Raw genomic sequence first — 23,551 nt, 5'->3', positions numbered from 1 at the left:
TAGATTAGGATTCAACTTTTTCCCCCTATTAAACGCCAGCCGGGCGAGTTGCGTTAATGACTGTGGTTATGTTTGAATGTAAATGGGGGACATCTGGCGATATCAGGAGATCAAACGTTGGGAGTCTGCATGATGACTCTCATCTGTTTGTCACCCAGCAGGTGTAATGGATGGCAGGCATGTGGGCTCTTTGCCCAAGTCAGTGTACAGACCTAATATATTGAGGGGAGAAGTTTCCTTTGCAATTTTAAAGGATCACAGCTCAACATAGGTGTGTGTGTGAGACGGGGCAGGTGGAGTGGGTGTTTTCTACTGCGCCAATTTCTTTAGTAAAATCTCTGCTTTTTAGCCTAGAGGCATTTCCCTTGTCCCGTTTCAACAAACTTCCACAGCCCAATTTGTTATTCAAAAATTTATGGAAAATGTATGTTAAAGTGAAAAGGGTACATTGTGCAGAAAAGGGAAGCAGCTTGTAAGCATATCATTATGCGTGAGCCATGGGGCCCGCAGATGGCACTTCTACTCAGAAACGAGAGCGGTGCCAAAAGCTAAACTCTAAATACATTTAAATCACATATCTTTACTTAAAAATGGAGTATTTTGGAAGGAAAAGCAGATGATATTTAAGTACACAAGTGGTATTCTTTTGTTCCTCATATAATAGAGCCCTTTACAAAAGTCGTTGCCTTCTAAGTGTGCGGGAAGCCTTTGAGTCCTCAAATTCCCCAGAGGATTTAGTCGCAGTGCATGGCTCAGTTCTTAATAGGATTAACCATTGAGGTAGTACCTTGCTAGGAGAACAACTCTTCAAGTATCCTTACAGTTATTGAAAATTAAAGGATTGTTTTGATTACTATGTTCAATGCTAACAGCAAACCTTTGTTTTGCACATTAGAAATAGTAACAAAAAATTATCATGACATACGGGCTTCTTATTTTAATTGAAAATAAATTTAGTTCTTCGACTGTGCCAATCTTTAATTAATTAGACGGAGGGTAACGAAAGGGATGAAGGCATTTGTTTGCTACTTAACATAATGATTTTCTGGGAATGTATTTTTTTAATATAGTAATCATGCTGATTTCTTGTTTAGAGCGTGGTTATATTTATTCTAAATGGAGAATTTATAATTGAAAGGCTACAGTTCGTGTCCGTGAGATTAACACATTAACTAACCAGTTCATTTTTATTTCTTCTTTTGGAAAAGTGGCATTATTTCTATTGGCACCTTATACAATGCATATTTTAGCTCTGAAATTGATTGTGAATTTGTATCCTTAATTTTTATTCATGCCATTAGATCTGGCAGCAATCAGATTAAAATAGGCATTATTTGTATTTAAAAATTTAGAACATAACCTTTTATTTTAATATTCCAACAGCTTCATCTGTTTAATGATTGTACTTTTAGAAAATTCGAAAGTATAATTATATCTATATGACATTTGGTATGTGAGATCTTCAATTTGCAAAATACTGTAAACACATGTTATTTCCACATTTCTCTACTCCTTCTCCACTCTCTTATTCTGAAATACTCAACACAGAGTAAATCCCTTCCAATTCTAATGGCCTCTTTTGAGCTGATGTGTATTAGGGAGAAAATGTATGTGTCGTGTGTGTGTGTGTGTGTGTGTGTGTGTGTTTGTGTGCATCTGTGTATGAGTAGTGTGAGTGAAGGGGAGAAATATGAATTCTTTTTAAAAGAAATACAATTTCATTATTTTCAGCCACCTACAGTAAAACATAGTGATGCCTGATAATGTACTGGTAAATAGAAGTCCACTGGCAGTTATTCATAATGCAAAGATGTGTATCAATTATGATTTTTAGTATATTGGTCATCAAATTGAGTGCTGATAAACCTAATTTAAAGACGCTTCCAAAATTTTTGTACATAGACTGGAAAACTGTGTTGATTCTACTAATTTTTTGTGTGAAAAATTCCCTACTCTGCCTTTACTGTGAAAATTTATCATAGACCAGCCCTGGTCAGTGTTTGTGTATTTGAAAACCAAATTCCTTATAAACTGAAAGCGCTAAGCTTTTCTCTTTGGCTTCTTTTGTAGTTTTGTAGTTTTTGGTGGAATGCTGTGGTCATTCTGTATTCTGGGTCATGCTCTTACCAAGGATGACTGTTGATGTGAGGTTTTAGGTGGTCAGCTCACTTGATCACTTGCTCACTTGAGTTCCCTGAATGCAGGGCCAAGAGAGAGCAAGAAAGCGGTTCCGCTGTCTCCGTATCAGGGGGTGAACGTGATGAAAGATTAGGTAACCCTTTGAGAGAGATTGTCGGCGATAGTTGAGGTGGTCAGATGAAGAATTAAATAGTTTGCTCATGGACAGAGGTCAAGTAAGATAATTGCTATATTTAAAAAACCGACTGAGTGGGCTGAGGCATCAAAGAGAGATGGCTACCATACACAAAGGTCAAACTCTTTTCACCATTTTGAAAGTATTCTTATTCCATGGGTTAGTTCTCCATCTACCCATATTTAAAAAGAGGTGATGCTAATTTGGTAAATCTCTATACGTTTCCGTGCAAATCAAATACCCTGGAATGTTTTAATATAAATCAAATCCCAAGCAATGTCTTTTGGCAAGTTTTTATTTTTTCTTAATGATTTCAAAATTTCTCAAAAGGACCCATGTACCTTCCTCAAAGTGAAGGAAATAATCAGCAAGGGATTCACAGTTTCTGGCTTCACAGAGTTACAGGTTTCTGCTTACACCAATTTGCCTTTGAAAATGGTTTATTGTATCCTAAAACTATTCAGCAAATAAAAACAGTTCTTATATGATGTAGAACTCTTTTGATTACACTCTAAGCCTCCATATGAGTACAATTTTATATACTTTAGCAAAAGCAAATGAACCTCAACTATCTATGAATTAATTATAATTAGTGACTGATTTAGTGTTTTCTTTTGCATTCCTTTTTATATGTATCCCTCTGAAACAAACAGTATTCTAGGCATGCAATACACAATGATTAGTTCAAGTTGAAGTGATTCTGTATAAAATTGGCCTCATATTTATTCATTCAGAAAATGAGCAGGGAGAGAGTGCATATTTTATAAAACTCCAGTAATTTCTGTATCAGATAACCCTTCAGCAAAATAAGATTCGACCCTTTCAAAATTGCTTAATGAATTGATATTACACAGAGTATCTTTTTAAACTTCTGTAGAATTTTTTTCCTTTTATTGAAATCTTTGAACATAAGCTTTGAATCACAGATCTTGCATTTGAATGTTGAAAATATGATTGTGTTTTGATTGGTTTGGTGCATCTTTATGATAGAAACCAAGGAATCTGAGAAAAATTATGCCAGAATTTAACAGTTACTGTGGAAATCACTATATAGAGAGAAGATGATTTAAATTAATTGAAATATTATCCTAAAGAATGAAAACTCAGAGATTCCATATAGGGAGAAAAGGAGACTTCTTTGGCAAGAAGTGGTTTTGGAGGGGATAAAACATATAAAAATAGTGTTACGCTATTTTTAATTTATTCTAAGCATACCTTGTTGTTACTATTCGGCTGTACATAATTTCTTTGCAATGTTGGTCAGAGCCACCAAAGATTATGCTCTGCTAATGAATCTCTAACATTTATCTGACAGTTCTGTGATCTATTTGCCACAACCTCCGTGAGCCTTCAGATCCTTAGAGAGGATTCAGGGACCTCCGAATGTTTTGAAATTTTTTCTCCCGGCTCCCTCCTTCTAAGATTCGACTTAGCTAGCTTGAGGATATCATGAATTTCGAATAGCATTTGTGATGAGGCCGATCTCTTGCTCCACTGTGCAAATATACCACTAAAAGTAAACATAATGTGAGCTCTTCCTCCCTCCCCTGAAGCCTGGGGAGCACTTCTCCACCAGAGTGCTGGGGTCTACACAGCAGACTGGCCTAATGCTCCCCTCATGGCAAAAGAAGTGAGATGCTTTGAACAACCATAACTTTATTAGAGAGATTTCTTTGCATAAAGCAGTGCAATATTTTAGGTTATTCGTACTTAATAGCATGGCTAATATGTGAGTTTTGAGTGTCTTTCTGATGCATGTTACTAGATGGCAAAATTTCAGAGGCTGGCTTGCAGCTTATACTTTAATGCACTTTCCTCAGCATCTGACACAGGTCCTTAAACAATGTCGGTGCCTGACCACAAGCATGCAAACATGAATACAGAGACCGGTGTTCCTTGTTAACCACTATCGTCATCTAGGGAAAGGCTGTCCAGTAGAAATATAAAACACGTGTTATTTTGAATTTTATAATAGGCACATTAAAAGCTTATTCTGTAACAGTATGTGTGTAACAATATGAAAATATTATTGAGATATTTTACATTTTTTTACTAAATCTGTGAAATCAGTTGTGTGTTTTAAACTTACAGCACATATCATTGCAGACTACTCACTTTAAGTGCTCGGGAGCCAATGGCCATATGTAGCTGGTGGCATCTCTCTTGGACAGTGTAGGCCTAGAGAATGAAGTAGTATCTGATATGCAATCACCACTCATTTGAATATTTGTCAGATTAACGAGTGAATGATACTTGTTGACTGGTTTTAGTATATCCAGATCAATTAATAATTTTCTGCATTATGAAATTATTTTATTACAGGTCCAAATGCCTCATTATCAAATTTCCTCATTAATGAATAGAGAGATCTTTTATTTGGACTTAGAATATTCCTTTTTTGAATAAGGCTGAAATTCCTAAACAGTTATATGAATAGTAGAATGCAAATGTCTTGGGTATTCTGAAATTCATTTATTTGAACTCATCATTTCGTTTTCTTCTGCTGTATGGACTGAAACGCGTATGCTCATATTTTTATGTCTGTGAAATCTTTATTTTTATTCATTCTAAAGAAGTCAATTAATTTGCACTTACTAATCTCCCATTCTTCACATTGTAATATCATTCTCTTTATATCTAAAGGGAAAATTGTTAATATTTCTTTTAAGCCTATAAAATTAATTTCCATTAAGGGAATTGGTAGCTTGAATGAAGATAACAACATCTTGCAAGTTTTATTCATGTTGTTTGGCTTTTTATAGGTTTGTCTATGTTACTTCATTTTGCAGCGTTTGCGTAAACTATGTAGTCTGGTATTTGCATAATTTTTCCAATTTATATGGTTAACAATGGAAAAGTGCTTCCAAAAGATGCAAACTGAGGCGTGCCCAAATTATTTCCCAGATGTCCATAATATTTAATTAATTTATTTTGCTCATTTTATAAGACTTTTAAACAGGATATTTAAATTTCTCAAATTTCCTATAAACGTTAAGTGAAAAGTTAAAACAATTTGATTGAAACAAAAGTGAACCCAGATTAACTGCCATCAATAATCTGGAAAGTATGCTTTTATTATAGAAAAGGGCATGAAACAAAAATAGATAGGTGGCTTTATCCTATTTATGCACAGTTTAGTCTATTCTAGGTGAATTTATTTATAGAGAGATGTTTAGAAGGATGCTCACCAAAATGTAGGCGGTGGTTATCACTGGCTGATGTGCTTTTGAATGACTTTTACTTTCTTTGTTTTATTTAACTATGCCATTAGCTTTCTTTTGTTTTTTTGCAAGTATACTATAAAAGAATATTCAAAAAATAAATTTGAAAATATAGAATTCATTGTAGTTGTATAAAATCCCAGGTGTAAAATGTAAGAGAAATTTATAATTCAGAAAAAAATATAAATTTTGGGTTTGTCTAGTTTTATTATAACTTTGTTAAATAAGGTATTTAATTTAAATCAATATAAAAGCTTTATCTGATATACCTTAAGGTAAATGAAAACCTAATAAATAATCAAATTTGGTAAATATATTGCCCTGAAGAGCACAGTGTTTGTTATGGAATATTTGATGAGCGAAGTACGCTAGTCAAAAAATCAGTTCCATTTATTCACTTGACAAATATTCATAATGCATATAATGAAATGTGAGGTGAGGTTAATACTTCAGAAATTACTGGATTTTTATGTGATTGTATTTCACTAATTAAAATAAACAATAATAACAGCTAACATTTACTATGTACCAGTCATTGTGTTAAGTGAATCATCCACATAATCTTTACAAAAACCCTATGAGTTAGATATTATCATCCCTATTTACCCAGGAAGAATCTGAGGGACATAGAGGATGATAACTTGTCTTAGATCATACGGCTATTAAGCATTTTTGTCACATGTCAAGCCCAAGCACTTTAGCTCTGGAGCCTAGTGAATTAATCATGACCCTGTATTGAGTATACTATGGGTACCATGCTTGTTTTGTTTTACATTCAAACAGCAGGCCTTTAAATTCATAATTAACATGATAGAAAAGAACAAAGCAAGTACCATTTCTGTTGCCTACAATTCACAGCTGTCTTATTATGGTCTTGTTCTTGTAGAGAATTCTTAACTTGTCTTTAAAATAAATTTGTGATCTAGCTGAGATAAACATCTGACTCAAGCGGGGCTCATTGGCAGATCCCAAACAGGAAGGTCAGTGACTCGCCCGAGGCTGCACAGCTAGTCCGTGGGAAGGAATGCAAGCCCCAAGTGCTCCCACTGTTGAGGCTTAGTTTTATGATTTTGTGCTATTCCTAATTATAAAAGTAAGTTTTAGAGTCAACCCATTGGTGAATTGTCTTCAAAATATTCTTGCAATTTTATTTAGTAATAAAATTGTTAAATTGTGGCTCTTAATAGCATTAAAAACTAATATTCAAGAGAGATTAAAGGATCAGAACAGCACAAGAGAGTAAAGAGACTTGATTATGAGGACACCTAATTATTATAAGGTAGGATATAATTAAATGCTAAAGTTGTGCGATATAAAGACAATAAAGGCTGCAGAGTTTCTAAGGAGGAAATCAAAGGACCTTATTGCTTTGCTGGGCTCTGACTGCCAAGTTGAAAACTTGAAAAATAAAACAAAATACAAACAAAGCAAGTTTGCAAAAGGTCTTACAATTCTGTCTAGCCTTGCCGATTTGTCCTTTAAAGACATATAGTCTTCATTAGCCCATTCTACATCTATCGTTCTCCTGTAATCAGATTATCAAGATACTTAATAAGCAAGGTAGCACAGCAAGGAGAGCAGAAGTTGTGACTAATGTTTGCCCTGTGCTTCTGTGTGCCAGGAGCATTTTCTTTTGTTATTTCTCAATGTGATGTGGTAAGGGTTCTGCCCCTTCTCCCCTCCCCATTTTACAGATAAGAAGACTGAAACTCAGAGGGTCTGAGGAAAGTTGTATGAGGTTGTGCTTGTTTAGCGATAGAGACACAATTCAAACTCAGATCTGCTGTGATTTAAATTCTATACTCTCCACTGCACTGTGACAAGCCCTCATACTGCCTAGAAGATCAGGATGCTACCAATCGGTATTTATTTCACCTTGCCAGGAGTCTTTGTGGAGGGCAGAAAGGCTTTTCAGAGTGGTCAGGGAAGATGGAGCTCTCAGTCTGAAGATGCTGTTTGCCCTTGTGAAGAGGGCGACTAGGAGTGTGGGATCCAGCTGTGGCCGTGTATGGGAACTGGAGATGGGCTCAGCCAAACCAGCACATCTCCAGCTCACCGGAGGATCTTACCCTTGCCTGGGAAATGCTGACTGAGGAGGGGCTTCTTCTTTTTACATGAGGAAATATACAGTTAGCATCCAAGATGAGAATGACTTGAGCAAAACTGGGAAATTAGAGCCACTTGTATTCAATTGTTGCCATTCCTTCATTGTTACGCTCTCTTTTTCTTTTTGCACTAACACCAATCCCTTTGTGAACTTAGGACACTACTCTCTGCCTCCCTCACTCCCCTAGTTCTCCTGGCCAGGGGAGAAGGGAACCTCAGGAACAGCAAATGTCTTAGTGTGGATTCATTTAATATGTTGACTTTTCGGGGGAGGAGGGATGTTTGCATTTCTCAAAAGAGTTAATCACTGGGAGATGAACCCCAAATCTCTGTTAATGACATTCCAGACATGTGGCATTGGAGCGGCGGTCACTGCAATGACAACAGTGGCAGCTGACATATATTGAAGGGGTACTATGTGCCAGGCACTGTACTAAGTGCTTCTGACGGATTTTTATGTTTAATTTTCACCACATTTCTATGAAACAGGTGCTATTACATTCCCATTTTTAATGATGGAAACAGGTTATTTGCCCCAAGCAAGCTGTGTCAGAGTCAACGGGAATTCCTGATATATAATCTATGCCCGTATCCTATTGACAGTGGTACAAACAAGTGTTTGAATTTAAAAGTTCACAAAATAATGCGCAAATTTTAAGATGAAATAAATCATTGGTAAATGTGAAGAGCAAACTTCAAATCTGTATATTGCTAGAAAGATGCATTTAAACTATTTTTCCATTCTAATGCTGTACATTTCAGTGTTTGTATCATAAAAAACATCACATTTGAAGGATAACAAATGGGTATACTATTGTGGTAATTTTGTATCTTAATGGTAATTGTGTGCCATAGTTAAAGTGACTGAACTATTTAATATGTTTTATACCATATTTTATACTCCTCTGTTGAAAGATATTTTAAAGGGTAAGGTATGCAATTTAGCTCATTTAGCTCCTAATTCTAACTTTCGTATATTTTGAAGATGTATGGTTTTCATTTGCATTTCTATTCTTTTTTTTGTTTTATGTGCTCATTTGAATCTTATCTATTTTCTTTTTCTTTTTCACAGTCACATCCAGCTCTTTATTGCCTAAGCAATCTGGGGCTTGCTTTGTCACTTGGCTTTGCTGTGGAGCACTCCTGTAAAGCTAGCTGAATTGTACATCGAAGATCCACCCTTTTGGTGAGTGGAATCATAGCTACAATTTTGTGTTTTGCTCTGCCTCGAATTGTATTTGCATTGTTGACCAAAGTGCTTTCAAACGGAGCACAAAATAGGGCTTTTCCAGCTCTGTGCTGGAAAGCTGGCTTTTTTTTTTTCCTTTTTTTCTTATGGACAAAAGTAATTTGTACTGTCATTTTCTCTCTCTGAAATTTGCTATTGTCTCTCCTCCTTCCAACCCAATTGAATGACTTGACAATTTTTCAGTCATGCATCCGCCCGCATCTTCTCTACCTGGATGTCTCCCCCTCCAGTGCCCCCTCCTCTTCCCCTGGTCTTGACAAACAATTTGACCACCACACTTTTCTTATTTTCCATGTACACAAGGAAATAAAAGGTGATGGTTGTGATTAGCTGGACCATGTAGCATCACATTTTAGTGTGTAAAGACCTTTTGGATAGAAAAACTTGGCCCCTTTGATCTGTTTAATGTTGTTAATCTATGCAGGCAGCAAGCAAAAAGGAAGCCAGCAAGCCTTTCTTATGTTCCCAGTAAAATCCTTTCTGCTTTTATTGCCTCTGAACTAGCATCCTCAATATATTTCCACAGCATCTAGCACCATATATCAACTGTCTTCCTAAGGCTCTTTCCCGGACCTCCTATATCCATTTTTCTCTAGTCTTTTGCTTTTTAGATCTTGCTTTTATTTTTTTCCAGGTCAAATCCTACCAAGGTGGCTCCCTTTTGGGTGGGATGCTTACAGAGTTCTATGGGGACAATTAATGTGTTATGTAACTCTGATTTGCAGATGGGGCATCTGACTTAGCTAAAACATCCGTTATAAAATAATTTTAGTAATCTGAGGGTATGTAGAGACTACATAGCTAAGGATAAGATATGAAAGGAGATACAGTAGACAGATAAATGGAAAAGATACCTGGATTAAATCCTTTTTCTCTTCTTTCTTTGATTTTTATTCCTAGCAGAAGTTTTTCTGTGAAAATGAGGCACGAGTAAAGAGTAGTGTTTAGGTGGCTGAGGAAGTGGGAATGGGTTTAAGGGCCGGAGTGATGATGATACCCTCATGAAGGAGGTGTGCGTAACACAATAATCAGACAGGCTGGTTGGAATAGTCAGCTTAGAAAGGACTTATGGATCAAATAGTATAATGACTGAATGGGAATCTCATGAGGCTGTAGTGACAAAGTAGATGATGCAATAAGGTACCTATCCTGGTACTTGGACACATGGGGTAAATGAACGTTATCAGCAGTTCTAGCCCCATTTTGCTGGTGAAGAAACTGAAGTACGAGCAACTTGTATGAAATCTACCTGACTACTATGGCTAGTTTTCCATGTTGTTCTTGCCGTCCCCATGTGTTTTCTTGGGTGTGTGGTCTAAGCAGAGAGAACCTTTTATTAGAGTAGGAGGGCTTCTTTAGGGATTTTATTGTGCTTTGAGTCTGAGAAAGGCATTCCATTTAATAATGCTCAGCACGCTTTAGTTTTCTCTGAAGGACTGTTGTTCCTAGTTTCTTGGAGGTCAGATCCAAACTGGGCTGTGCAAGGAGAGTTTGACTTTGTTAGAACACGTCTCTGACTTCAAGGTTGCTGGCACACAAATCAGGTGCCACCCTCTCCAAGAAACATCCCCTGGTACCACTTCATGTCTTGGAAGCTTGGGTCCACCATTGCTTCTGTTCTCAAGGAAATATCACCAAGTGCTTAGGAAATCCATTATAAATGTAGAGTTGTCAGTTTTGGAAGAAATAAGAGGGCGTATGGTGAAACAGACGTAAGACTCTGGCGTAGCCTATGCCAGCCCATCTGTCCTCTCCTAGAGCAAGTAACAGTTGAGAACACTACAGAGTTAGAGGACGTGAGTTTGGTGGGGCAGAACCTGGAAGAATGGAGCCTGCCATGGAGAATGAGGACTTTATTTTGGATTCCTAGAGGATTTTCCTGACCTTGTTAGATCCAACAGTCATCTCCTCTTTATCCTCTTTCTTGCTCATGATCCTAATCTTTGGACTCAGTTTCTGGTATAAATGGGTCTTGTTACATGGTGGGCATGGAAACAGTCGGAGGATAATGAGGAATAACATGTCCATGTGAGAAGAGAGAGAAAAGGCTATACGGTCTTGCAAACTTGCTTGATGATAAATCTCAGTGATCTGCCTACCATGCTGGCCTGAAAATTCACTAAGTTTTTTCAATGGTCTCATTATGTTTACCCATCGTTTAGTTAGGGCAGTACTTTGGTAATTTAGTATTAGAACTAAAAATGTTTTCAATTTTGGCTAAATAACAAGCCAGTCAGTGAGGCAGGCCTTGGCTTGCAAAAACTGCTATCAACTTTCAGAAGAAGTTCTTCGTGCTAACTGTCTGGCATTATATTTTACATTCTACTGAACCTGTTTTCAAGAAATACCTACCTACTTTGAAAAGGACTCTGCAAGGCCCTCTGCTGTTCATTTAGAGTGTCATTTTCAGCCCTAATAGAATAAATGACAGTGGCTTTACCAGGCAGTAGGAGGCTTTATAAACATAAGCCAGTGTTTGCCCAGGTTTTTAGTTTCTTCCCAGACCACCTCTGGCTTTTTCCTTTTCACTTAGGCTTATGCCTGAAGATTTAAATGCTACTCTCATTGCTCATAAGAGGCAGTATCCTAAAGTATACAGCTTTTCTGGCCAGAGATCTACCTTAAACATTTCCATGTGACTTCTTTTGCTTAAGTGGAAGTAGTGTATAAAATGGTTTTTACTCCATGTTGGATTCATAGAAAACACTAGATTCAATTGCAGATTCTCGGGCAGTCACATCTGCTTTCAATCAGACTAGGATGAAATGCAAGATGTGATTTTGTCATCATTCAAAATATGCTTTTTGGCTATTTTTCATGATTTAACAAATGAGGTTAAAAGAGAAAGAAACTTAAAAATCATAGAAAAAAATGTGATACTTTTAAAGGTTGCCTTTGGTAAGGGATAAATCGAACCAATGTTTTTTGATTTCTGATATTAATAAAATGAAATCCTACTTTAGGTAGAAATTTTGGAAAATCAGCAGACCTACAGGAAGGCTGTGTTCTCAGCAACACATCCCGCAGTGGGTGACATGTGGATTTAATTTCCTATCAGTAGAATACAAGATGACGTTTTTCACTTTCCTTACCATTTAAAAGAGTTCGTAGTAATCAGTATGTGCTGAATATGTAAGTGACCAAGGCTCTTTAAAAAAATAAGATTAACGCATTTTTTCTCTGGTTTAAAATCCACTTCTATGTAAGAACTGGAATCATTAGCACCGTGTTGAAAGTATTACACTGAGCCCTTTTTTCCTTTGCCTTTTTTGCCAGCATAGAAACACCCCTTAATACTCAACAGCTAACCTTTAAGATGAGTGCATTTTGAGGGTTTTTTTTCTACACTACATGCCTGAGTTGCCTCTTCACATTGTGAGAGTTACAACAGGTCTTCTTTAAATATTTCACATTCCCCCACATAAAGTCAAGAAATATTATGTATTTTACAAAATCTTTTCTTGAAAATTTAAAGAATAAAATGGAACTATGTAACTAGAATAAATATATGATGCATATGATGTTTTAATATAATAATTGTGAAGGGATGAAAAGTAGAAAGGAACATTTAATAAATATATACCATATACCACATTTAAATTTTTTTTATCTTCAACATAATTTATTTAACCATAAAAACAAAGTCCTCTTTAATCCTGAAAACTGAGGTTCCACGAGGTTAAATATCTTGCTCAAGTTTGTACAGCTAAGGAAGGAGAAGAAGTGTATTTTTTAGTCCAGTCTGTTATTCTAGAAACTGATCCACTGATTGAAATTTTTTGGATACGGAAAAATACGGGGTTATTGTAGAGAAAGTCATAAGTTCTATTATGAAGAATATGCTCTGATAAGCTAAGATCCAGTAAATTAGTTACAGAAATTTTTAAATTATAGATTGCTTTGCTTAAACTCCCATTGTTGTCACTTTTGCTAAAGTGGGAATATTGTGCTTATCTATGTTTGGAAGTAGGTTTTTGTTTTCAAGCGCCTGAGTATATAAATCAATGAGATATTTGTAACATGAACTAAGAAAAGTAATTATAAAATGCTATTTAAATTTTAGGTGGCTCATTTGGAAGATCGAGAGGGAATATCTTTGAATGGCTTGGTTTACTACTATAAAGCAGTTACAAAAAGAAGAAAAGTAGTCTATAGATGTTTGTTGTATCATTAGAACTACGCAAACCATGATGAAGAAACAGTACAGAATTTTGGCACATCAGGCATTTTAACAAGGTGTTGAGGAAATACAAGGAAAATAAATGATTATGATGAGTCAATTGGACTGAAAAATTAAAAGATAAAAATATACTGTTAAAGGGTCAATTTAATATAAATTAATAATCATCATACATAATATAAATTATAAGTGAGTTGAAAGATTTTAGTTAAGGTCTTTGAATGGATATTTGTGTGTGTATTGTGTGTGTTGTGTGCATGCATACCATACCCAGGTCCACAGAAAATGGGTTGCAAGAGTACCCATGTTAGTAAAGAATGTAAGAATATAGGATCACAGTTATACAAAGAATTAAATATCAAGAACATAGGGAGAATAGATAAATACAGTTGATTCTCCTTATTTGCATAGTCATGTTCTATAAAGGCACTGGGAACACTGAATTAGCAGATACTGAACCATTGATCCTAGGGCAATTACAGGATTAGGTAAGTGTAAGCCTCAGGTCACAACAGTTTCATCAACAAAGCAACAGATCAATGCATAACCTTGTTTTACTTGTGTTTCTGTTTAAAAACATCTTATTTAATGTATCTTGTTGATTTGTTAACATTGAACTCACAGCCAACAGCGCTGTAACTCATGCCTGAGCAAAGCTTATCTAACACACATGCTTTGTCCATAAGGCACATCACAGACTTTCTGCACTTAGGTTCCTGGAGAGCACTTCACTAGAATGCTTGGAGGTCATTTTTAAGCAGCAAAATCACCTGCAAAAATGTAAAAAGTATGACACTAAATATACAATGAGGAGGACACATTTATAAAATGAGCGCTTAAATAAGAAGGTGGAATGTGGCCTTGTTTCATCTTAGCTGGGAACATGTGCATGGGATGACTCAAATTTTTCACTGCTCTGTGTGACTATGAAAGTGCCAGGAGTCTTGATTTTGGGGTTACAAATATCTTTAGTTCCTCTATAAAAGGAAGCCAAAACTGGAAAAACCTATATGTTCAGTAATTAATGTTTCAGTATTCTATCTTATTTGGAAATGATCTAGATGTTCAAAGAATATCCATCATTTAGTTTAGCTCAGTATAACTTTAAGGTTTCAAGTTCCCCAAAAGATTTTGGGAACTATCATTTTGTTGTTGTTGAGGAAGATTTGCCCTGAGCTAACATCCATACCAATCTTCCTATTTTGTATGTGGCTTGCCACCTCAGCATGACCACTGGTGAATGGTGTGGGTCCACGCCTGGGAACCGAACCCAGCCCACTGAAGTGGAGTCTACCGAACTTAACCACTAGGCCATGAGGCCAGCCCCTGGAAACTATTTTTAAGTAGACCTACCATAAAGCACAATCATTGTTGGAAAGGTCATTTATAAACTTTCATCTTACTTACTCCTATTTAATTTACTTGTTCTTAACAATTACGTTCAGATTACTCATGAAAATTTCATGAGATGTTAAACAGCTAACCATTCTCTTTAGTTATCTTTCCTGAGGTTTTTGAATTGGTAAAAAGGATAGGTGGGCTTCAAATTGTTTGTAGAGCCACAGTTCTGTTCTTGTAAAGACTTGATTTGTAAGACAGGAACAGTTGTTTTTAATTCCTCAAAGAACTGAGTTGCAACTTCAACTTCTGAATATCATTCAGTCATCTAACTACTTTATCCTCCATTTGCTTGCTCATATCAAGGGAAAGATCTTCAACTAAGATGAAAATCAAAAGATCCCTATGTTCTGCATTTAAAGCTGTGTTTCTTTGGAATGTTTTAAGTAAATCCTTCCACAATGGCTTCAGAAAGCTTTTCTTTCCCTCTGGGTACATAGTTTCATTTTAGCTGTGGGGAGAAGGCCTTCAAAAAGTTCCTATCAGACTCTGAAAACCAATTTCCAATTTGGCCAACTTCTGACCATAGAGCTTCTTATAAAACAGAAAAAGATCCTTCGAATATCTTGTCTGGTTTTAACTAGGACAAACATAAATATTCTTAGCAGTAATGAACAACCCCATGAACAAAAGAGGGATCCCCAAAGAGGTTGCAAAAGATACTTCCCTCCCAAGATCCAGAGCCACAACGATAACCAAAGAAAGACTTGGACAATTCCCCTGAGAGCTGGCAACAGTTGGTAGGACCCTAGCCACAAATGGAGGGCAACCCACATTGCTGTCTGGCCATATGTTTGAGGGCCCCCAAACTGACAGTTACCAAGCCAAGTTCTTAGGTCACAAAATGAACAAATAAGAGGCAATGGCTATCCCTAGGAAAGAAAGGATGGATAATCAATGTTTTTTCCTGCCAATCTGAACTTGGAAAGGAAGGGACAATGTGAAATCTTCCCTTCCTCTCTCGACCAGGCACCACAGATAGAGCTCCGGGAGAGCAGATTTGGGGAAGAATTCTTACCCTTGGCCAGCTTTGGTCAGTTTCCCCAGGATGCCATCTGCAGGCTCTGGAGTGAGTGGGGTGTCCCAGCAGGTCTCATCCTGGTCAGCAGAAATTGCAGAGGAGGAAAAATAATTTTCCTTTTACCTTTTACGGAGAGTGCCTGGCTGAGACCCCTGTTTCTGTAGGGCACCTCATAAATGGACAAACTTGTGAAAGACGGTTAACAGTTCTTCAGTGTGGCCACTGTAATTCAAGATTATCTTTGGTAAGGTTAACCAGTTTGTTTGGCCTTAAAATTTTATTCACCTGAGGCCTCACAATGGACGCAGTCCAACCCTGGATCCTGTCCAGTTTCTAAGTCAGACCCAGTTCAACTCTGGACCCAGTCTGCTTTTAAAGTTGGACCCAGTCCGACTCCAGTCAGTTTCCAGACTCAGTCCTGAAAAAGCAGTGCTCAAATAAAGTCTGAAAGCTCACAACATAAAAGCTGTGGAGCTAGGATCTGAGGGGGACTCACCCACGACCTCCAGAGGCAGCGAGAAGCAGCGAGCGGGGGTGGGGGTGGGGGTGGGGGGGGGGGTGGGGGGGGGGCCCGGGGGGGCGGTGCTCAACGGGTAACCACGCCTGGATGCTCGGTGCTCCTGGGGGCTGTTGGGGGTCTGCTTTGGTTCCGTCTTCTGACATCAGAACTGTTAAAAGATAAACTGAGGCATATTAAAAATTTGAAGAGTCCATTTGAGTAAAAATCATTTCAAAGGGGGCAGCGCCAAACCGGAAGTGTTTAGAAGGGCTCTACCCACAGGAGCTGGTGAGAGACTTTCATGCAGAAAAGGCAGCAGCGAAGTCAGGAAATTACTGATTGGCTGCAGCTGAAAGCCTAGTTGGCTGTTTGTGAGTGGTGTCCTCGGTGTTTTGATTTTGTTACCTTGAGGCATTTCCAGGCTTAGATTTTGGTTTGCTTAGGGAGGCCACCATGGCATTAGAGCCACATCAGTCTAATGGGCTCCTTATTTAATTATTTTAACACTGGTCATCTTCCATAAACGCAGTGTCTTTCATTTGGAAATCATTTCTATAAGTTGAGCAGAAAATAGAGTGTCTAGAGTACTGGTCCTCTCTGTGGATGCTTAAACAACCTATTTTTTAAAAATCCATAAAGTATAAGATGCCAGCATTGGACTTCTAGGCAAATTATCAAAGATTAAAAATATTATTGTCCTTGGCATTGGTAAGCTTGTGGCGTGGGGGGCCCCCAATCACTGACTTTGGGAGTGAGTAGGGCCGAGGATCTTAAAAGGCTTATAACTTTTGAAGCTGGTATTACACATTGTTTAACATTTTATGCTAAGAATCACCATTGGACAGAGAGATACATCTGGAAGAATGCTGCCCAATGAATCATTTAAGATAAGGGCAATTTGAAAACAACCTAAATGTCTACCAATAAGAATTTACTAAATAATGACATCAAAATGAAGCACCATGTAACCCTGAAAAAACTGTCTTCTTGAAGAACATATAAGAATATGGAAATACTGTTTTTAAAGAAGCATGTATAGCCTGATCGGGGTATATTTATTTTTTAAATGTACCAAAGAACACTAAGAAAAAGGTGAGAGGGACATACCAGGAAATATTAATAGCGCTTATTTCTGGGAAGAGAGATAATGGATCATTTGTATTTTCTTATTTATTTCTTATGTATTTTTCTAACTTTCTATCATAATTTTATGTTACCTTTACAATTAGAAAATAAATAAGGGAGAAGACAACTGATTGATATTAGAATATGATACTCTTTTGGCCAAATTGAGAGATTTGTCTTGGATGTTAAGCCATCTCACTCTTACCAAAAATGTAAATATGTTATTTTTTATGAAGATTTAATGTCCTTAGCAGAAGATGGTGCTGTTCACGTCAAGTATTATGGACAGCCAAGATGAAGAGGAAAAAATATCCTCAGAAAACAGGGACATTATGGTTTTTTTCCACTATTACTTAAGTCAGAATTCACCTTCTTAGGTTCTGCTGACATAACCTTTCTCATTTTATATAATTATTAATTTAAAAAAATAATTCGCTAAATGTTCTTTGTGTGCCTTTTAGGAAAGTATAGTGTGTTAAATAATGTGTGTTAAAAAGAAGTTTGTAAGTCTTTCTTGCTTTCTAAAAGTTTCGCTTACATTGGAAGAACAAGTTGGTTCTTTAAAAAAATGAAATAAGCCAGATGAAATTCAAAGGAAAGAGTTATCGTAGTTATTGTGGGCAGAACGCATAAGGGAAAGCATCAGAGAATGGATGGCGCAGAATGAGCCGTGAATAATGGCTGGGGATTTGACAAGCACACTGCAGAATAGTAACAAGGACTGCTTATTGAGGGCCTATTACATACCAACGACTGTGCTAGACTTTCCCTGCAACCACTTCAAAACATTTACCACAATGTTATCCAGGAACTGATATCATCTCATTTTCCAGACGAAGAAAGTGAGCCTCAGAGATGCTAAACAACCATCTCAAGGTTAAATAGCTAATAAATGACAGCAGAAGGATTCAAATATCACTCTCTTCCTCCTCCTCCCCTTCCTCCTCCCCTCACCCTCCTCCGCTCCCTCTGCCTCATTCCCCCGCCTCCTCCAACTTATTAAGTCCTTATGCCAGGCATATAATGTTATGTAATTGTCACCTCTCAAAATTTCAGTTTCTTCTGCAAAATGATGCTAAAGCTGCTTGCCTAGGGTTGCAAAGTAAATGGTGAAGCTGGGAACAAGGTCTGTTTGACTTAGAGCCGCGTTTGATCAGTGACTGCTCCTAAACTTGATAGCTCCATGAGCTTGCACGTGTTACTAAACTTTTTAGAGCTGCAGGTTCCCATGTGGAAAAATGCTTTCCTCAAAGGCTGTTAGGAAGAGTTGATTAGTTGTGTGTCAAAAGTCCTTAAAACACGGCCAAGCATATAGTAAGCACTCTATTATTATTTTTGCTATTTTTTATTATTATTACTCTTATCATCAGCAGTAGCAACAGTATCATTATTATTATTGTAGCATTGTTACCAAAAAAGCAAAATGAATATCACCAGTAGGACGAGAGGACATTTAAGTGATTAACAGGGCAGTGAAACAGTGAAACGGAACAGTGAGGAAGTTATTCCCATTTCAGATTTCTCTGATACAACCATTATTTCAAGAAGAGCATCTCAGTTTGCACCTACTATGACTTTAACAACTCTCTTAAATTTTCTAATTTCTCTGTTTTAGAAAAAGATACTAAGCTTGGACTTTCATTGACCAACAGTATCTAGTTTGAATTAGGAGTATTTAAAAATTAAATTTGTTTTACAGCTACTTTCTATTCATAGGAAAAATACTCTTTTCTATATTTAAGTCTTTTATAATTGCTTTTAAAACAGTTTGTTTAAGAAACAAAAATTCATCCAGATAAATAAAAATTTTAAGAAATGTGTGATGGTTTGAGATATTGGCCGTTGGGAGGGTAATGCTGGAAATTCAGTTGGGAAATATTGCGCTATAGGAAGCTGGCAAAAAAATGGAGTGAGCAAGCTCCATGGAGGAACCACTGTGACTATAACCGAGGGATTATGTAGAGAATTCATGGAATATAAAGTTGATAAAGCTCTCATTTTTCTCATGTCACCATGGATGGTGAAAATGTGGGTCCCTGAGTCAGCACTGGTCTCTAAATGACCATTGAGGAGCCTCTTCTCTAAGCCACAGCATTCAGGTAAGGGTTTTCAGTGGTCATGTCTTTTGTGATTTAAATTCAACAAATCTTTTTGGAACAGCCAATTTTATTCAGGGTTTCCACCTTCTGAATCTAAGCTCCTGGAGGGCAGCCACCATATCTGCCTTCCTTATTACTAAATCCCCAGGGCCTAACCAACTGCTTGGGCATAATAGGTTCTCAATAAATATTTTCTGAATGAATGAGTGAATTCTGTCCACTGAGGATCCTCCACTGAGTTCATTTTATGTTTGTGCAATTACATCTAAGAACTTTGATGGGATCGACTTAATTCAAGACGTAGTAGAAGTGTGACTTTCAATGAGGTCGGCAGTGTCACTGTAGAAGTGTTTTGGAGACCCACTGCTGTCAGATGAAACATCAGTAGCACAAATTGAAATAGTACATTGATTGGAGAGGCCCAAAACACATGTAGATGTAATTCCTGGAAGGACTGTCGGGGCTTCAGGAGAGGAAATCTTATCGACCACTGTTTCCTTAAAGGACCAAATCAGTTTTAATTGTCAGGAGTCTTCGTGGATTGCCAGCAGTAGGGTGGAAAAGCGTGTCAGCAGGGCAATGGAGAGCAAAAAGATTATGCTCCCTCATAGTGGCATTGCTATTTTAACAGGACATGAAGCAGGATGATTCATGAGACAAATAATAGACTGTGTGTGTGTGTTCCCAGTCAAGGTTGTCAAGGGAAATTCTTTCAGAAAAGTTACCCGAAGGCTCTAGTCTATCCCTCTAGAGCTTCCTCTTTACATAAATCGCATGCTGAAGGTCATCAATTTACATGAGGACGTGTGAAATAGGATAATTCTGCTCTTGGCGTGCATCCTAATTCAAGTATAAGAAATGTAGTGACTTTTCGGGGGGGAGAGGAAGGTTATAGACATTTTGTAATAAGAGATGCCACATCACACTTTCCCAAATTCATTGCAGAGTGGTAAGTTCCGACTACTTTGTCAAACAAAACCCCTCTGCCTATACTGAATAATATTTTGAAGGTGTAGCTATATGATATCCAGGATTTTGCCTCTAACTACCCCTGAGCTCTGTATTGTGGGATTGCTTCAGAGAGCATTTTAGTTCTTTATATATACAAAACAGATTGAGAATTTACCAAAATGTAGATATATTTTAGACCAAATGTTGAAATTCAATAACAATAACAACAATAATAAATTCTGGAACTTAATTATAGCTGACATATGGAGACCACAGAGTATCACGGGCCAGCTCTGGTAAGGACGAGGCATATGTTGTCTCGTTTGATTGCCACAGCACTCCATGGGACACTCCAGACTCATATCTTCTGTACTCCCTAAAACTTCTGTTAATCAACCACAATTAACTGAATTTTTCTTCAGCTTCTACCTCCTAAGCTGGCCCCAGCATTGAAATAGCAATTATTTCACAGTATAATTCAAGGTAGCCTTATGTTTAATATAAAAGAGAAACAGCCAAATTTATTTGATCTGTTGTGTCAGTATCAGAGTGCAAGTTGATATTGTATATTATGTATGGCAACTTCCTGAATAAGTGATACTCACTCAATGAATGTCTTCATCAGATCTCTAGGGAGTAACAAGTATTCTACATATATTTTTATTATATGAGGCTCTTAGTTACAACATCATCTGCCAATTCTTTAACGTAAGGGCCCTAGTAAATAATTTGTGTGACTCAAGTATGATAGAATTGTTCACTATCAGATTTGTCAATTCTAGATCGTGAACCCCAGATTGCTCTTTTGTATTCTTGAAGGTGACCCTAAGTGATAAAGAAATTCCCTTGACCTTGGAATGAGTCCAAGAGACAATTTAAAGGCAAGACATGGCAGCATTCAAGAAAAGCTCAACATAAATTTGTGCTTCAAAGAGGGAGCAGTTGTCATCATGGTGATTTTATTCTTTCCTAGACCAAGCTCAAAATGAAAGAGGAGGAGTTTTCAAAGCAAAGATGCTGAAACAGATGAATCAAAAATCTGGATAGAGTTTCTAGTTGTTATTAGAAATGTAGTGCTTAGTGTGAAATTTGGAGCCTGTGTTTGGGATCAGATACTCAATCAAGATAATGAGTTTTAGGTAGCCTGAGGGAGCACCCTTCTATTGTTAAAATACTTATACATAATTAGAGAGTTATTTTATTATTATCAACATTCTGCTAAAGAGCATTATACTCACACTGGTCTTTCCTCAACAAACATTATTGAATGCTTACTATTCCTAGGCAACGTTCAAAGTGCTTTGCATACGTTATTTCATTTAATACCTTAAAAAATCTATGAGGTAGATCCTATGATTATTCTCATTTTAAAGATGCAGAACCTAAGGCAAAGGGGACAAAGGAAAGCTCTTTTGACTGTCGGTTTGCATCTGATTTTATTTATTTTCAATGATGTCGTCTTACAAAAAGTCCTCACGGAGCTTGCATTCTAGTGGTTCGTCTAGGTCACAGAGCCAGTGGTGGCAGATGGAAGAGAGACAAACCCAGGTTCACATTCGAAAACTCTATCACAAATAATTAGAATCAGAGTATAAAAGCGTACGTAACTATTATACGATACGAGAAACCCTGTTTAAGATTGGCCGAGACTACAGGTCAAAGTTTTGAATGACACAAGTAGGAAGACTGCTGGCTTGAGTCTGGAGTGCTCACAGCTATCATTACTTTTGTGCCCCAATATGAGTATTTTGAGTTACTACCAAGGATGCAACTTCTTTCCCATTGCGTATTACCCAGAAGCCTCTCTAGACTTCTGGCAATTTCTGTCAGCCACAACTGAAGAACAGCTCTCTTCCAGTTGGGAAGGGCCTTCTCTTAAACTGAGCATATGAAGCAGAGATTTATTGAAACCAACCCTGGCTGCCATTGTGGTGACAGATGTCGCAGCTAGACCTCCCTTAAACAATCCTGGAATGACTCTTTGGAATTCTGCGTGTGCCAACAGTCATTTTCACACACCACAATTTTTTGCTTATGATCTCCCTCTTGCTTTTCATGTGACCTTCATCAGTTAGTTTTTCCTGTCTACCTCTGATTTCTGACTTTGAAAATTGGGGAGGGACAGTTCTTTCCTCTTAGAGAAGTCACTGAGATTTTTGGCAAGAGGAATATCGTGGAGAATGCTTATCAGCATTTGGGAGCATTGACCCTCTTCCTCATGGCCCAGAAGGTCCTAGTGCTCTTCACCTCCTAACCAAAAATCAAAAGAACTTTGCTTTATCTCTTTTTCAAATACTTTGCTGAATTCCTAGCCAATATCTTCATTTCCCTGGAGGAAATGCATAGGAGCCAGCTGCTAAGTGCTGGTGTTTGCACACACCTGTTTGTTTATTTTTTAAAATGTAATTGGGAATATGCCTAGAAGCATGAGTCTGTTTCTCTAGTGCACTCTAAGCAGATTTAGGCACACAGAAGACAATCACAGCCTCATATTGTGCATCTATTGCATAGTTCTCTAGTTGGCGTTTTGCAGACATACCTGATCAGAAACGCCTGGAACACAAACTTTAAATGGGAAATGAGACACTATAAAGTAACTGGGAACATTAGTGAAAAAACAACATAATAATGATAAGCTCTTTATTAGTGGCTTTTAATGCTGGCTTCACTTTAATATCATCTAGGAAACTTTAAAACACATACAGACATACACACACACACACACACAAAGCCGGGGCTCAACCCTTAGTGATTGTGATTTAGTTGGCCTAGGCTGGGGCTCACATATCCATATTTTGCCAATGCTATGTAGGTAATATGTAATCAAGCCATCTCAATGCCTGCCTTTCCCAGCACATCTCCGGGCCCCTGCTTCCATGCTTGTATACTGCAGTCAACAGTCCTGCTTCTTGTTTGAGCATACGAAGCTTGTTCCTCCTTTAGAATCTTTGTTCTATCTTTTCCCTTCTACTGAAATGTTCTTTACCCACATCTTTGCATGGTCACTCCTTTTGTGTCATTTAGCTCTCAGTTCACATGTCTTCATATCGGAATCTGAGCAGGGTCTTCTGAAGCTGTTCAGTGCCTCACGAGGTCGGCCATAAACTGGGGCACCACCTTTCTTGCCTATCAGCACTCTCTCCAGTTACTCTCAGATCCACTTGTTCTATTTTTTTCCTTTCAAGTTACTAACTGAACCAATTTGCTTATTGCTTTATGTTTTTATTTTTTATCTCCTCCTACTAAAATGTACAGATCAAGAAAGCACAGACTTCATCTGAATTGTTCAGTGTTATATTTCTGGTGTCTAGAATAGTACCTTGCATACAATAAGTGCACTTTAAACATTTGTTAAATGAATGTTCTGTGTGTGGTACACAAAGCTGAA

At 37.4% G+C, this 23,551-nt stretch overlaps 1 protein-coding gene across 2 annotated transcripts in view; it reads left to right on the top strand.

Moving 5' to 3' along the window:
• Positions 1–23,551, top strand: part of TENM2 (teneurin transmembrane protein 2) — a 1,159,540-nt gene that overhangs the window by 79,370 nt on the left and 1,056,619 nt on the right. For both annotated transcript variants that reach the window (XM_046666360.1, XM_046666359.1), the window contains exon 2: positions 8,714–8,827. The gene's annotated coding sequence lies outside the window, so the exon portion shown is untranslated. The remainder of the gene's footprint in view (positions 1–8,713; positions 8,828–23,551) is intronic.

This window comes from Equus quagga, chromosome 7, assembly GCF_021613505.1.
Source record: "Equus quagga isolate Etosha38 chromosome 7, UCLA_HA_Equagga_1.0, whole genome shotgun sequence".
Lineage (NCBI taxonomy): Eukaryota > Metazoa > Chordata > Mammalia > Perissodactyla > Equidae > Equus > Equus quagga.
The sequence above is the reverse complement of the archived record's forward strand: the minus strand, read 5'-3'. Positions and strand labels throughout refer to the sequence as shown.